At 39.0% G+C, this 13,472-nt stretch overlaps 1 pseudogene; it reads left to right on the top strand.

The window, feature by feature from the left end:
* The first annotated feature begins 4,722 nt into the window (after positions 1-4,722).
* LOC127449607 (snRNA-activating protein complex subunit 2-like) lies at positions 4,723-13,372 on the top strand (annotated as a pseudogene).
* The last annotated feature ends 100 nt before the right edge of the window (positions 13,373-13,472 follow it).

Here is a 13,472-nt window from a genome sequence, read left to right as displayed (position 1 = left end):
TGTGCTTTTCTTGTCTTCTGTTTCCGTAAGCCCTGGCACACATCATCTTCATAGATATTAAGTGCATGTTGAGTAGCAGGAGAGGGGAGGAGGGTGGTGGCAGGAGATGTAAATGTCTGTGTGCTGTGAAGGTCAGAGCAGGTGTGGGGTGTGAGACTGGGCTTTTCAAATCTACAGTAAAACACATTCAGGTCATTAGCCAGTTGTTGATTCCCTACAGTGTTGGGGGATGGTGTCTTGTAGTTGGTAAATGCCTTTCAAACCTCTCCACACTGATGCAGGGTCGTTAACTGAAAATATTTTTTTCAGCTTTTCAGAATAGTTCCTTTTAGCCACTCTAATCTCCTTTGTCAGTCTGTATTTGGCCTGATTGTAAAAGAGTTTATCCCCACTTCTGTAAGCATCCTCTTTGGCCTGACGAAGATGCCTGAGTTTTGCTGTAAACCATGGTTTGTCATTGTTGTATGTTAAATAAGTCCTATTAGGAATGCACATGTCTTCACAGAAACTGATATATGATGTCACAGTATCTGTGAACTTGTCCAAGTCTGTGGCTGCAGCTTCAAAAACACTACAATCAGTGCAGTCAAAGCAGACTTGTAGTTCCATCACTGTTTCATTGGACCATCTTTTTACAGTCTTTACTACAGGTTTAGCTGATTTTAGATCCTGCCTGTAGGTTGGAAGAAGATGAACCAGACAGTGATCAGAGAGTCCTAAAACTGCACGTGGGACAGAGCGATGTGCATCCTTTATTGTTGTGTAGCAATGATCCAGTGTATTTCTGTCTCTGGTGGGGCATGTAATGTGCTGTCTGTATTTGGGCAGTTCACGTGTGAGATTTGCCTTGTTAAAATCTCCAAGAATAATAATAAGTGAGTCCGGGTGTTGTTGCTCTGTGTCTGTGATCTGATCAGCCAGCTGTTACAGCGCTGCATTCACACATGCGTGTGGAGGAATATAAACACTCACAAGAATATACAAGGAAAACTCCCGTGGCAAGTAGAAAGACTTACAGTTCATGAAGAGCACCTCAAGGCTCCAGTCTCTTCGGGGACGCGTGTTTGAATCCCACCGCTGCCAGTAATTTTGAACACACAAACCTGTTAAGCAAGCATTTAGCTTTTCGTACGTTCTTTAAAGTCCTCATAACAAAGTGATTTGCATTAAGAATCCAGGATCATATAGATACATTTTCATAGTATATAGATATATATTATAATTATAATTTACTTGTGCAGTTGAACATAACTTAAGACAGGTGTAATAGACAATCACATAAAATGTTCTGGTAAAATGTATACTTGAAATTCATTTAATGTTAGCCAAGATTTTTTGAACATTTATTCAGTTTGTAATGTCTCAATAATTTTCTGATTTAAAAAAAATATATATCCTTGACTGTATTGAAGTCACTGTCTGCATATTGAAGTATCGTGCTGAGGTACAGTGAGAGGAAAAATTACATGGATATGAAAAAATACATGTTCCAGCCAATTTTACATAAATTTAGTAATGGAAGAATTACATCTTACATATGAATTTAATCATTCTTATTATGTGTGATTATGTTTTTAACTTATTTCATTGATTAATTAAACAATGGATCAGAGCAAGACATGGATTGTAGATGTATTTTTGACGTACAGTAGGGTTTCAGAAATTATGTCAGAATATAAAGGTTAGGAGAACATTAGGGGAACGTTAGGAGGTTGTTAATGGAACTTTCACCAAACCTACAGGGAACGTTCTATTTCCGTAAAATAAAACTTTCCTGGCTAACCAAGATAGAATGTTAGAATGTTCTTTCTGGGGACCAAAACTTGTTAGCTGGACACAAGTGACAAGTAAATTAAAACTGAAATAAATATGTTTAAAGAATGAATAGACAAATGTAAATGTTTGGAGAGGCTTTTAATTGTGTGTATCGCAAAAAGAATAGGAAATGCTGCGGAAACCGAGTATCACAGTGCACATCTGCTTCATGTATTAAACTAAGGAGAGTGCTTCCACTAGGTAAAACTCATTGGCTGTGTCTGAAATTGCCCCCTATCCACTATACAGTGCACTATTTTGGGTGTCAGACATTTTGTAGTAGTGTTCGAATTCGTTATCTACATTTGTTCACCCCTTACCCACAATGCATCCGGATTTCGAGTGTACAACCGATGTACACTCTCCGGCACCATCTTGCCCATAATCCAACGCGGGAGGACTGATGTGCAGGGAGAGAGCGCAAGTGGGAGAGACACCAGTTAGCCTCTTAATTTCATTCCTGCAATGTTTTTGCTGGCTGTAGTGTTTTTTCTTTTAAACATATCAATACTTTATTGAAAATAACACAATAAAATATAGCGATCCAAAATCATACAGATAAATTTGTATTTTGCCATTATGCATGGTGATTTATTTCTTCACTAATTCACTGTGGAAATTAATCAAATATTCAGTTATCACATATTCCTCTAATATTCAATGATTGTTATTTATAACTTTAGTACTGTATTACAGTCGCATGAGGGCGCTATGCGCACATGCCATCTCTTCTCGGCGCTTAGAAATGCTGCCGAGTTTGAGAGTGTCAAGATGGTACAAAAAAAATAAAAAATAAATAAAAAAAAAAAGGAAAGAAAAAAAAACCTTTGTATTTATTGTTTTTATTCTTGTTGGTATTTTTTATTAATATTTTTATCATTATGAAAATATATATTAATGGTTTAAACGTGACAAACAGAATGAAGGTTTATTGTATATATCATTTTATAAGAATAAAAAGTATTATATGTGTTATTATGATTATTATGATTGTTATTATTATCCTGTGATGAAGTTGTTTCTGTGCCATCTCCAGCGCTCTCTCCGAACGCTCAGTGTGTGTCAGTGTCCGAATTCACTCACTCATTTCATTCACTCAGACATCCACTATATCGGAAATAGTGAATGAGTGAACAACTGTGTGAATTCGGACACAGCCATTGTAATTTGTATTTACTATAACATTTTAATAGTGTAGCGAATGATATGGAATGACGTCTGGCAAAAGGTCAAACGCATTTTAGCGTCGTTTTTTTAACGTTTTGTGACTCGTAGTGAGATACGGGTACTTCGAAGGTCCAACCCTGGCCTGGCCAAGTGTTACAAAGCTAGTAAGTTTGTGTAGTATTGAACTTTTATTTGTCTTTATTCCTTATTTTGTCACTGCCTTGCACTTATGGTCTTGACAGATTTGTATTAATAAAGCTGTAGTTTAGAAGTGAAGCCATACACATGGTCCCCTGGTCTCTCCTGCTTATTTTGTAAGTATCTGTTTGGTATGTAAATTGTGTGGCATTCTAGTCACAGTGAGTCCAAAGATTAAGTCCTAAGATGTTTTTATGGGGTCATTTGCGTATGTTACTGCTACGTCTGTAACCAGTTTTAACGTTCAATGAATCACATTTCTAAAATAACAACACCTCTTAAATAATTAATAGTTTATCAGGTACAACATATAGCTGTGTGTCACACTCCTGGGATACGTCTCATCTCTAAAACTGCATGTTTCATCGAAGCAAGATGTATTTGCAAAACAGAATGTCCTTGATTCTGTGAAAAAGAGCCTGTGAAATCAAAATGAAAGTGTTGCTGCTTTTCATCTATATCTATTACCTTTATGGTAATCTATTTGCTAGTGTACTTCTAAACGTCGACAAAATTCGTTTTCACAAGATACAAGCATATAAAATCTGCAGTCTCTCTCTTCCACCAATAAGGATCAAGCATTTTTATGACTCATTCTACACTTCAGACTTTCATCAAACTTTCTGCCTAATCAAATGCTCTTTTTAAATGAAAACGCACCCTACCCTTACAATGTCACGCTGTGTTCTAACAGGTGCAGATCAAGCCTTCTTAGGGCACTTTGAAGGGAGCAAAATCCATGAAATAGGGTCGTTCCGAACAGATTTTCCGATAAGAATCGCTTAAAAAGTGAGTTCTGACTGTTGGTTATCAACTTTCACCTCTTTGAAGCTCTCACAGTCAAGGGTAATTGTTTTCAAAGGAAATAATTCATAGGGGTGTCTGGGTGATCGTATCTGAACAGGATGCGCCAACACTGGAGCTAGATGCGAGGACAAGTGGCTGGAGTTATTATAATTTTTTTGTGCAGCCGGAGGCTTCCTGTGATGTACAGTTCTAGTACGTTTTCTCTAATTATTATACTTGGTGTATTGTGATTCGTAACATGGATATATTATCTTTCTTTGTTTTCATTAATCTGTATTGCACATTGGCTTCCGCCTCATTGTAAACGAAGACTGCGATTTACTCTGTGTGTTTGTGGGCAGGTTATGTAGTAATGTTGACACGGTTAGATCATCGTTCAGTTTTCAAATATTTGGAAAAGCTGTCCGATGTTGAGATTACCCCTCAAGTTTCCCCTGTAAGAGTGCTCTAGCTTGATCAGCATGATGGAAAGGGGTGTGTGTCAGTGTGTGGCTACAAACCAAAACCTGTTGGCTAGTTTTAAAAATGGGGCGAGTCGTTTACATGTCCCGCCCCCACTTCCTGTTTCAGTAGGAAATACGTTAAAACTGTAACTCCAACCTCACTTGTCAAGGCATTTCAGTGCGACTTTAAGCGTCATTTTTAGAGTGCCGTCTTTGCACAGTTGCATTACATCGGAGCCCTTGCAGTTATGTTTTTGAAACTCAATTGATTAATATATTCATAATAAATACAAAAAAACTGTTGTGGCAGATGTGAAGGGGGAGAGAATTCACCTGACAGGTGTGTATGAACATCAGGGTTGTAAACTAAACTCTGCAGTATGTGGTGCTCCTGAATTGAAGTGCCATGAAGTACTGCGCTCCACGGCCTGAATTAATCGTTAAATGAGGAAGACATCCAAAATGTTGGGAATACTCAAGATCAGATCAGAGAACACTGTTCTTTCATAATAAGGTATCAATATTCCAGGATAATAATGATGCCATACACCCTGCTAAAGCAATTGAAATGGCTAAACCAATTCAGTTTAAAAGTTATTCTCATAGTAAAGTGTGGTCTTAGTATTTTTAGGTCCTTGATGTCACTATAATTCTGTGGTTTTATGTATGTGTGTTTCTTCAACTTTGAGCATAATCATAAGCAATAACTCATTTGGGAATGTTTTACTAGGCCTTCTTCAATTAGCCTATTTTTGGTACTTTTCAATTACCCATTTCATCCATTTCAATATTTGTGTGAAAATTTTATATATATATATATTTTTTTTTTTTTTTTTTTTTTTTTTTTTTTTTAAGACAAGACCATTTTATTTAAAAAAATTAATTTATATTAATAATCATAATGTCACACAACACAGAATTTGAGATGTTGTGGAAATGGTTCTGCGGTGGGACTTTGACAAAAAAATTATAAATCTTCTGTGATGCATGTAAATGCACTGTTGGACATTGTTGGTAGACAAATTTAAAAAAAATAGACAGTGCTTACAGTGCCTAAGTCAAAGAAACACCTGTATATAAAGCAATACATACTTTGTTCATGAATATAAAATGACATCGATCAGCCATAACATTAAAACCACCTGCCTAATATTGTGTAGGTCCCCCTCGTGCTGCCAAAACAGCGCCAACCCGCATCCCAGAATAGCATTCTGAGATGATATTCTCCTCACCTCAATTGTACAGAGTGGTTATCAGAGTTACCATAGACTTTGTCAGTTCGAACCAATCTGGCCATTCTCTGTTGACCTCTCTCATAAAAAAGGTGTTTCTATCCGCAGAACTGCCGTTCACTGGATGTTTATTGTACCAATTGGAGTAAATTCTAGAGACTGTTGTGTGTGAAAATCCCAGAAGATCAGCAGTTACAGAAATACTCAAACCAGCCTATCTGGCACCAACAAACATGCCACGGTCCAAATCACTGAGATCACATTTTTTCCCCCATTCTGATGGTTGATGTGAACATTAACTGAAGCTACTGACATGTATCTGTGTGATTTTATGCACTGCACTGCTGCCACACGATTGGCTGATTAGATAATCGCATGGGTGATTGTTGATGATTTAATGTTGTGGTTGATTGGTGTATACTTTGCTGCATGGATAACAGAAGGGTAGTTTTAATGTTAAGTGTAAACATTTTATTTTTGCTACACAGGTATTTTTAAGGTACATGAGGTATGACATTTAACTATTCAGCAACTATGAAGCCTCCATCTCATTGCCGTATTGAACCATCACGCTTTAGACTAAAGACTACAGAACCAAAACAGACAGTGAGCGTCAGATCTTTCTGCAAAGGATGGAATCGCAAAGATCAACAGAACTTTTTGCAAGATTTGAAGCAGCAGCAGAATTTTGAATCTGAATTAGATCTGACTGAGCTCCAAAAAGAAGTGCCCCAACATTTTCTCCAAGAGGTAGGATCCTTGGCACCACTCAAAATACCACAAGTCAGTGCAGATGTCCATTGTAATGTAACTATTTGTACTGCCTGGTTTCAGACTGAGCACTTGATAAAAACACTGAAGTCCCGTGTGGTGCAGAGGGTGTTTCTACAGGTCCAGAGTCAGAGGAGAGAGGAGGGCAGGGCTAAAGTTCCAACTGAAACATGGGCAGAGCTGGTACAGAATATCTCTGGATCCCATGAGCAGACTATTTCATCTGCCTTTTCCCAGTGTTGGGCCTCATGTGTTCAGATAGAAGACAAAGGCAGGCCTAACAGTCATAAAAACATAACTCAAGCCCCCACCTTCTAAGTCGTAAATTTTACTGATAAAAATCGCGCCAAAATCAAACAAAGGGAGTCCAAAACAGACTACAGATCCATGAAGCCTTGCCCTCTAAAGGATCAAGCTCTCAACTCCTATTGGATGAGGCACACCACAGAACGTCCCTCAAACATGACATCATCAGGACTTCAAATAATTCTGAAAGGCTTCCAAAGTTGCTTCCAGCGACTTATTCACCGAATACGGACGTAGCTTTTTGCTGCTCTCCGGTGCAACCTCGTGGCTTAAGGAAGTAATGTCCGACTTGAAACTGTAGCCATACAATCTCCATCTCGCTGGACGAGTTGAGATTACTCTGTGTTCAACCGAACACTCTAATGGATCCGAAGGAGACCGCTGAGCAATTCGCATCTTCATCCGTTGGCCTACAGAAGTGAAGAGATTAAAGATGTCTCTTCCATCTTCAATCAAGTCGACATTTCTGAGTTTTCCGCCAGCCCGCCGAGAATCAACAGCCGTACCGCCCGCCGACAGCGCGAGGAAACGGCCCCCGTCATCACCCGAGCCTCAAGGAACCGGGTTAAAGTTAAAGGATGGAGGAAAACACATTCTACCTGTGTCCTCATGCGATTCAAGTAAGAGGTTTACGTCTGGGCAGAGATAGAATATTATAGCGTGTTATTCTTGTGTTTCAAGGTTTTTGCTTGTACAGTTTACGGACCGCCATGTCCGCTTATTATTAATACTCAGGGTATTAATTATCACGAATTTGTTTTGCTGTATTGTGGTCCAACCAAATTGGACTGTTGTGCATTTTCACCATCGCGGGTGAGACAGCAACCGAGTTCATCCATTAAAGAGTCAAATAACAAGGGACTTTTACGAGCCCCGCTCGTAAAACCGCGTCTCTGAGTGATGAACACGGCTGCTTTATCTCCAGCTATCGCGAAATCAGCTTTCGGGCTGTCACTTAATCATCTCTCTCTCTCTCTCTCACTAACCACACTGACACACACACACTGTCACACACACACCTTATGTGTTATAGAATTATTTTTATTTCCATATCTAATCATATCACTGTTTAGTTTGTAGTTGTAAGTCGGAAGTTTATTGACTGCATTGTATTAATTATTAATTGATATTACTGCATAAATAAACTTTGTTTATATTACAAAGAGAAGTGTTTTGGTTTGTTTTGCATACGCCTGTGTCATGCTGACGGGATGTCAGTGCTCGGATTCAAACCTTCATTCATTGTTTTTTTCCCGAAAATCGATATTCTTCGGATGTCGATTTTCCTAAGAAAACAATCTAATATTGAGACTGTTTTAATATTCGGTTATTAGTCCCTGATTTCAGGGTGGTGCCCCGTCAATGTTAATCCTTATTAATATTCTATTGATTTTTGATAATTGATAATTATCTTTGATTGAATTAGAATGATCAATAAGCTAGTGTTAATTTTAATGTTTCATCGATGTTAACAATTGATAAGTGTTGATTTTTAAGGATTAAAAAAAAGCTAACATTGATTCTCATCAATGTTCTATTGATTTTAATAATTAATAATTATCTTTGATAATTATTCATTATTGCTAAAAACCAAACTTGCTCCTAAACGTAGCACACTGCATTTACTGGAGTCCCATATGAGATTTTAATGAGTTAGATCCAATTAATTAATTTAAATATTGATTAATAACTACAGAAATAATTATTAATTATTTCTGATAGTAACACTGATCTAAACAACCAGTAAAGCCCTACACCAGGTATGTACAGTTGTGCTCAAAAGTTTGCATACCCTTGGAGAATTGGTAATATATGTACCATTTCTAAAGAAAACATGAGTGAGCAGGCAAAACACATTTCTTTTATTTCTTATGGGATTCATATTCAACTGTAGGTTATAACAGAATGGCACAATCATAAAACAAAACATGGCAACAAAGAAAAAAAATGAAATGACCCCTGTTCAAATGTCTGCATACCCTTAGTTCTTAATACTTTGTATTGCCCCCTTTAGCATCAATGACAGCGTGCAGTCTTTTATAATAGTTGTCTGAGGCCCCAAATTCTTGCAGGTGGTATAGCTGCCCATTCGTCTTGGCAAAATGCCTCCAGGTCATGCAAAGTCTTTGGTTGTCTTGCATGAACCGCACGTTTGAGATCTCCCCAGAGTGGCTCGATGATATTAAGGTCAGGAGACTGTGATGGCCACTCCAGAACCTTCACCTTTTTCTGCTGTAACCACTGGAGTGTCAACTTGGCCTTGTGCTTAGGGTCATTGTCATGCTGGATAGTCCAAGAGCGTCCCATTCGCAGCTTTCATGCAGAAGAATGCAAATTGTCTGCTAGTATTTTCTGATAACATGCTGCATTCATCTTGCCATCAATTTTCACAAGATTTCCCGTGCCTTTAGAGCCCACACACCCCCAATACATCAGTGAGCCACCACCATGCTTCACAGTGGGGATGGTATTCTTTTCACTATAGGCCTTGTTGACCCCTCTCCAAACATAGCGCTTATGGTTGTGACCATAAAGCTCTATTTTGGTCAGAAGCTGTGAGGCATGTCAAGGGCTTTTTTGTGGCATTGGCGCAGTAAAGGCTTATTTCTGGAAACTCAACCATGCAGCTCATTTTTGTTCAAGTATCATTGTATTGTGCTCCTTGAAACAACCACACCATCTTTTTCCAGAGCAGCCTGTATTTCTCCTGAGGTTACCTGTGGGTTTTTCTTTGTATCCCGAACAATTCTTCTGGCAGTTGTGGCTGAAATATTTCTTGGTCTACCTGACCTTGGCTTGGTATCAAGAGATCCCCGAATTTTCTACTTTTAATAAGTGATTGAACAGTACTGACTGGCATTTTCAAGGCTTTGGATATCTTTTTATATCCTTTTCCATCTTTATAAAGTTCCATTACCTTGTTACGCAGGTCTTTTGACAGTTCCTTTCTGCTCCCCATGGCTCAGTATCTAGCCTGCTCAGTGCATCCACGTGAGAGCTAACAAACTCATTGACTATTTATACACAGACACTAATTGCAATTTAAAAAGCCACAGGTGTGGGAAATTAACCTTTAATTGCCATTTAAACCTGTGTGTGTCACCTTGTGTGTCTGTAACAAGGCCAAACATTCAAGGGTATGTAAACTTTTGATCAGGGCCATTTGGGTGATTTCTGTTATCATTATGATTTAAAAACTATGTGATAATTAATGGCTTCATATGATCACTGTCCTTAAATAAAAGACAGGTTTTTTGCATGATCAGTCATATTTTCAAAATCAATGCCAAAATTTCAACATTTCTGCCAGGGTATGCATACTTTTGAGCACAACTGTATGAGATATTTCAATGAGAAATCAGTCACTCCACAAAGAATCAAATGTTTGTCTAGGAGAAAAACAGATGGACCAGCAGTGATTACGAACTCAAAACAAAGAAGATAAAAACAATTTATTGTTTTCCAATAGAATACTTTGGGTTTCTAGAGAAATGGTTCAGTTTTAGGCAAACTTTGACCCAAGAATGAGGTTGTGTAATGAGGTTTGGTTTTTAAATTAATCTTCTTTTGTTTTTCATGTTGTGATAATCATACTTGCACCACAGTACAGTGCATCCGGAAAGTATTCACAGCGCTTCACTTTTTCCACATTTTGTTATGTTACAGCCTTATTCCAAAATTGATTAAATTCATTATTTTCCTCCAAATTCTACAAACAATACCCCATAATGACAATGTGAATGAAGTTTGTTTGAAATCTTTGCAAATGTATTAAAAATAAAAAATGAAAAAAATCACATGTACATAAGTATTCACGGCCTTTGCCATGACACTCAAAATTGAGCTCAGGTGCATCCTGTTTCCACTGATCATCCTTGAGATGTTTCTACAACTTGATTGGAGTCCACCTGTGGTAAATTCAGTTGGTTGGACATGATTTGGAAAGGCACACACCTGTCTATATAAGGTCCCACAGTTAACAGTGCATGTCAGAGCACAAACCAAGCCATGAAGTACAAGGAATTGTCTGTAGACCTCTGAGACAGGATTGTATCGAGGCACAGATCTGGGAAAGGGTACAGAAACATTTCTGCAGCATTGAAGGTCCCAATGAGCATAGTGGCCTCCATCATCCGTAAATGGAAGAAGTTTGGAACCACCAGGACTCTTCCTAGAGCTGGCCGCCTGGCCAAACTGAGCGATTGGGGAAGAAGGGCCTTAGTCAGGGAGGTGACCAAGAACCCGATGGTCACTCTGACAGAGCTCCAGCATTTCTCTGTGAAGAGAGGAGAACCTTCCAGAAGAACAACCATCTCTGCAGCACTCCACCAATCAGGCCTGTATGGTAGAGTGGCCAGACAGAAGCCACTCCTCAGTAAAAGGCACATGACAGCCTGTCTGGAGTTTGCCAAAAGGCACCTGAAGGACTCTCAGACCATGAGAAACAAAGATTGAACTCTTTGGCCTGAATGGCAAGTGTCATGTCTGGAGGAAACCAGGCACCGCTCATCACCTGGCCAATACCATCCCTACAGTGAAGCATGGTGGTGGAAGCATCATGCTGTGGGGATGTTTTTCAGCAGCAGGAACTGGGAGACTAGTCAGGATTGAGGGAAAGAAGAATGCAGCAATGTACAGAGACATCCTTGGTGAAAACCTGCTCCAGAGCGCTCTGGACCTCAGACTGGGGCGAAGGTTCATCTTCCAACAGGACAACGACCCAAAGCACACAGCCAAGATAACAAAGGAGTGGCTCCGGGACAACTCTGTGAATGTCCTTGAGTGGCCCAGCCAGAGCCCAGCCTTGAACCCGATTGAACATCTCTGGAGAGATCTGAAAATGGCTGTGCACCGACGCTCCCCATCCAACCTGATGGAGCTTGAGAGGTCCTGCAAAGAAGAATAGGAGAAACTGCCCAAAAATAGGTGTGACAAGCTTGTAGCATCATACTCAAAAAGACTTGAGGCTGTAATTGGTGCCAAAGGTGCTTCAACAAAGCATTGAGCAAAGGCTGTGAATACTTATGTACTTGATTTTTTTTAAATTATTTTTTTAATATAAATTTGCAAAGATTTCAAACAAACTTCTTTCACGTTGTCATTATGGGGTATTGTTTGTAGAATTTTGTGGAAAATAATGAATTTAATCCATTTTGGAATAAGGCTGTAACATAACAAAATGTGGAAAAAGTGAAGCGCTGTGAATACTTTCCGGATGCACTGTAGATAAGATCAGGAATAGTTTGTCATTCTCAAGACTTCTTTTTATAACACATGGTCAAATATAGCACACCTAATGAACAAACTACTTCAAACTTTGTGTACAATATTTTACTTTACTGCCTTGATTATCTTTATGACTCTCATAGCAAATGAAAATCAGATGTTTATTGTAATTGTCATACTGCTATGTTGCTTGGAACCGCACTGAAGACTTTCACCCACTGTTGCACTTGTGTATATGGTATCTGAGTGACAATAAAGGGATTTGATTTGAAATATTATAGCTTATGTAAAACTCTATCAGGTCATCATTACTGTTGATTTATTACTCTGTCATCAGATGCTTGTGATTACTGCTACAGAGCCCTGCATCCTTATGCACTCGGACCCTCCGCACTCCATCACCATCCAAACACCGGCTTACTCCAGCCTTCACCCTGTTCCCATCAGGCCAAATCCTGATGCACAGCTTTGGTCTTCCCTCATGTCTACCACTCCTGAAGTCACAGTCTTGCCTAGTCAGACCCCTAAAATCCCCTTTCAGCCTTCTGTCTCAGGCATAAGCCCAAATCTCAGTTCTTCTAATACCTTAGTAGACTCTTCTGACTCCTGTTCCAATGCTGTTGATCATACTGTCGAATTCCAGCTTGATAATACTTCAAGCAGTTTACTTTTAGAGCCTAACACATCTAAAACACCTACATGAAAATCCTCACAGGTGACAAGAAGCCCAAGTCAGCTGGAATCGGAGCAGAAGCTAACAGAATCCAGTCTGGTTTCCACTGGTCCAGTATCATCATCAGCTTCCTTACCAACGAAAAAGCACAGTCCAGCTCAGTCGGAACTGTCAGACCAAGAGTGCTGAAGTGTATTGTAAATTTTGATGAGATTTAAACATTTATAAGTAACATTGACACTAATACTTACAAGTCAGTCCTTACTTCAATGGGTATGTATTATGATATATTTTGCATGTATTATGACTTTAAGTATTTAAATATATCGTAGTCTCCAAAGGCATTTTTCACAATGTGCCAGGAATGTGGAAGATAGGTGAGCCTAACATTTGAGCTATTTATTATAAGTTTTTTTCTCTCATTTTGGACACAACATTCCATCTGATGTTTTTGCCTGAGGAGCTCCCCTTGTTACACTGCAAGGAACTTCAACATCACCTGCTTCAGGTACACGCACCACTCTCCAAACCTGTGATAATGCCAGCCTCTTCTTCCAGCACTGACAGGACCTGCTTCTCACATGCTAAAATAGTTGATTCTACTGAATTACTAAAGCAACATAGGACATCTACCGGATCCTGAAGATTGGGCTACTGCTGGCATTTGTCCTCTCAGTCCTTTGTTGGTTCCAGTCAACTTGCTGAAAAGACAGTCTCTGGATTCTAAGAAATGATATGCACATGGGCAACTGTTCTTATTTTCTGTTCTCAATGTGTGTGCAAAGAACATGCAGGTTTCATTGCACTTGAAGTGACATAAAAAAAAACAATTCC

The sequence above is a fragment of the Myxocyprinus asiaticus genome, chromosome 2, assembly GCF_019703515.2.
Source record: "Myxocyprinus asiaticus isolate MX2 ecotype Aquarium Trade chromosome 2, UBuf_Myxa_2, whole genome shotgun sequence".
Lineage (NCBI taxonomy): Eukaryota > Metazoa > Chordata > Actinopteri > Cypriniformes > Catostomidae > Myxocyprinus > Myxocyprinus asiaticus.
This window is presented reverse-complemented; position numbering and strand designations above follow the sequence as displayed.